Source organism: Nomascus leucogenys, chromosome 13, assembly GCF_006542625.1.
Source record: "Nomascus leucogenys isolate Asia chromosome 13, Asia_NLE_v1, whole genome shotgun sequence".
In the NCBI taxonomy this organism is placed as follows: domain Eukaryota; kingdom Metazoa; phylum Chordata; class Mammalia; order Primates; family Hylobatidae; genus Nomascus; species Nomascus leucogenys.
The window spans coordinates 65,261,314-65,265,553 of NC_044393.1; positions in this window are offsets into that span (position 1 = coordinate 65,261,314).

Consider the following 4,240-nt stretch of genomic DNA (forward strand, 5'->3'; position numbering starts at 1 on the left):
TGAAACATCATTATTTGGTGCATGACTGTATCTTCTATGCACTTCCTGCTTAAATCCTCTAAAACTCTAATTTCAAAGCACAGAAACCTGGAATCAATCCTCGTACAAGATAAAACTTTCTATTATCTCTGGCTATCTAAGACAGTGACCTCAATTTAAACATGCCTTTAAATTGAGGATAGAAGAAATAGACGAGACTTAAACCTGTTGCTGAGAGATTTAAAACTAGGGTTACAGGCTAGAGATACAAATATTTTACTCAGTAAGTGTAGCAGATTGTGTCTTCTAAAGTTAGACACAAAAATATTTCCCATACCACATTCTTACTATGTAATATGGACACTCTAACTATTGCATAATATGGTCTATGTCCCCTGAATCCTGAATGGACCTTTATGACTGCCTCAACCAAGAGAGTTTAGTGAAAGTGATACCATAGGACTTATGAGGCTAGTTCAGAAAAATGCCATATACTTCCAGCTTGCTCTCCCAGAATATGCAGTCCTGGAACCCAGCTATCAGACTGTGAGCAACTGGCCCACGAAGAAAAAACACATGCTGAAGCCATGTAGAGAGACTCTCACTGATAGTCCTAGTCAACAGCCAGTATCAACCAGATATATAAAGACAACTCTAGATGATTCTGGCCCCCAGCTGGATGACAGAGTCATCACCAGCCTTCAACACTTCCAGCTGAAGCCCCATACACCATGGAAAAAGACTGTCTTACTGTGCTCTGTTCTAATTCCTGGCCCATACAATTTCTAAGCCTACTAAAATGGCTGTGTTACGCCACTAACATTGGAATGGTTTGTCACAAAGCAATAAATACTACAACAGCGTTTGGGTACTAGTAGTGGAGTGCTGCCAAAAAGAAAATCTGAAACATGTGGCATTGGTTATAGGCAAAAGAGAGCAGAAACTCAAAGTGCCTTGCGATACTATTGGAAAGTTTATCAAGCTTGTCCAACCCGCAGCCCGCGGGCCACATGCAGCCCAGGATGGCTTTGAATGCAGCCCAACACAAATTTGTAAACTTTCTTAAAACATTATGACTTTTTTTGCTCTTTTTATTTTTTTTTTTAAGTTTTGGCTGATCAACGATCATTAGTGTTAGTGTGTTTTATGTGTGGCCCAAGACGATTCTTCTTCTTCCGATGTGGCCCAGGGAAGCCAAAAGATTGGTCACCCCTGCCTCTTAAATGGTTTCTAAGAGACAGTTAGCTAAAGCTAAAAGGCCTGAAGGAGGCTGTCAGTGAGGGCTTAACAGAAAGGTATGGTTAATGTTACTAGGAACTGGAGGAAGGGAAGCAATTGCTATGTACTGGCAGAAAGTTTGCCAAGATTGTTTTCTGTGATAATGTAGAAAATAGAAAATGTACCTAAAACTTGATGATTGCAGAATATTAAAAGGGCACCTATGATAAAATTTGAGAGGAGAGAAGAACTAAAGAATGCACTATTAAACAAAAAAGACTGTTAATTCCTGGGTTCTAAAGTAAACCTGTGTCTCATACCCAGGATTTCCATATGGAAAATTTTTTTTTTAATTAAGAAATGACTTCTGGGCAAAGATCAAGTCCAGAATGGTGATGAAGAATCTCTGTGAAGACTTCAGAAATACATAACATAGTACTGATATATAACCTTTCAGAGAGACAGAAGGCCCCCTAGGTATCTTAGAGTGTACCACATAGATATTACACATTAAAAAGAAAAGATTTCTAAGAATAATAAATGTGTTATCCAATGAAAGTTTCACAGTTTGAGCTCAAGATAGGAAAAGAATAATCTCAAAGAGATTTGTAGGTATAGCTTTGACCTAATAGAATGTATTATATGTTGATACATAAGAAACTCACAAAATTTTTTTAAGTAATTATAACAGCATAGACTCAACAGACAGAGTCAGTACAGCTCCATCGAACAGGCAATTAGTTCCTTTGAATTCCCAAGTTTGCAAGCTGGAAGCTGGTTAAAAGAATGACTCAGGTGCAAACATGGAGTATTTTTGGTGGAAAAAGAAGATGATTGACTCTGGTATCAGAATGAAGAGCCCAGAAGGTGAAAGCAAGATCCATGAAAAACAATCTTTAAAGAGCAAGAATAAGCCCTAGTCAAGAAAGTGACAACACGTCCCTGGCTGGATTTCGGAACTGCTGTGGAACAGTGACTGTTACGTGCTTCCTGTTTTACCAGTATTTGAAGGGATTTTGTACAGCAGATATTCTAGGACTATCTCAATATATGCTGAGTGTGTGTGAAGAACAGATAACTTGTCCCTTTAGTTCAGAGCTTTTCAGATCAAGAGGAATGGTACTCAAGCAGCTATACTAATTAACCACACCTGAGGAGCATCATCCACCCCCTAGACTTGAGTCAGATGACAGGTACCAGACTAAGCTGTGGAGACTTGAAGATCTTAAAGAATGAAATCATTCTATTAGGCAGATGGAAAGAATGTGAGCTTTTGTGTCCACAGGGCAGATGGCAAAAGATTATATTTTCCGAAGAAGATTGCAACTATACCTCCCATTCCACATACTCTTCTTAAATAACAAATACTACATGACTTTGAAAGCCAGTTCATAGAAATTTCATGGACTCCACTTTACTCTTTTGGAACATTTTCTTTTGAAACCCAGTCACCATTCATAAAGACACCAAAGCAACTCATAGAAACCTAGCTGGAGAGGAACCGATGCCCCAGCTGACAGCCAGCACTAACTTGCCAATGAATTGTCCCATTTGGGCCATCTCAGCTGATGCTGTATTCAGCAGAGAAAAGATATCCTTACCTTTCCTGCCCAAACTGCAGATTTTTGAGCAAAATTAATGATTAGGGTTTGTTTTTAATCAACTAAGTTTTGAGGTATTTTTTTTTTTAACACAACAACAGATGATCCATTTCTGGCATCATGTATAGCAGTGGTTCTCAACTGAGGATGAGTTGGTCTCCAGAAGACATTTGGCAATGTCTGGAGGTATTTTTGGTTGTCATAACTGGAGTGGGATGCTAGTGGCCTTTAGTGAGTTGAGGCCCAGAATGCTATTATACATTCTACAATACACAGGACAGCTCCCTACAACAAAGATTATCTGATCCAAATTATCATTAGTATCATGGTTGAGGAATACTTATTTAAAGATTCCCTTGAAATAAAAATGACAGGCAAATGTTAAGTAAATCTCAAGCCTGGCAAAAGTAGCCTATATCTCATTGTATTATGGCATCCCCCAAATCCCAAATACCCAAAGGACAAGACAGGATAGGACAGTTGTTAGGATAGGACTACTCTCCAGAAGGGAAATTTCAAACAATGCCTCTCTGGAAGGTCATCATAGGGGACAATGGATAAGGAAGGGCATCTCAGTAGTAAGAATTCAGTGCATACAAAATGGAAGACCAAGAACCTAACTCCACCCTTAGGAAAGTTAGCTCTTATGTTCTCAGTTCTGCATGATATAATATTTGCTGTGAAACAGTGTGGAACAGAACAGATTGCTTTTGTTTTTTACCAAGAAGTTTTACTGTTGCTACCTTGCTTTTGTTTCCCCAAACAGAAGCAAATTTATTTGTAGTGGGTTAAATAATGTCCCCCCAAAATTCATATATGCCCAGAACTTCAGAATGTGACTTTATTTGCAAACAGGATCTTTGCAGATATAATTAGTTAAGAGGTCATATTGAACTAGGGCGGGCCCTAAATCCAATGACTAGCGTTTTTATGAGAAAGGAGAGGGAGATTCAGACACAGACAAACATACAGAGAAGATGGTCATGTGAAGAACAAGGCAAAATTGGAGTATTGCAGCTATCCCAGTTGAGAACCACTGCTTTGCATGATGCCAGAAATGGATTGTCTGTTGTTGTAAAACAAAATACCTCAAAACTTAGTAGATTTAAACAACCCAAACTATTAATTTTGCTCGTACATCTGCAGTTTAGGCAGGAAAGACGGCAAGGATACCTTGTCTTTGCTGCATACAACATTAGCTGAAATGGCCCAGCTGGGGCATTTCCTTGGCAAGTTGGTGCGGGCTGTCAGCTGGGGCATCAGTTCCTCTTTAGCTAGGCTTCTAGACTGGGTTTGAAAAGAAAATGTCCAAGCAGGAAAGTGGGTGACTGGGTTTCAAAAGAAAATGTCCAAGCAGGAAAGGCAAGCCAAGGAATGCCAAGGATTGCCAGCAAACACTAGAAGCTAGGAAGAGGCAAAGAGAATTCTTTCCTAGAACCCTC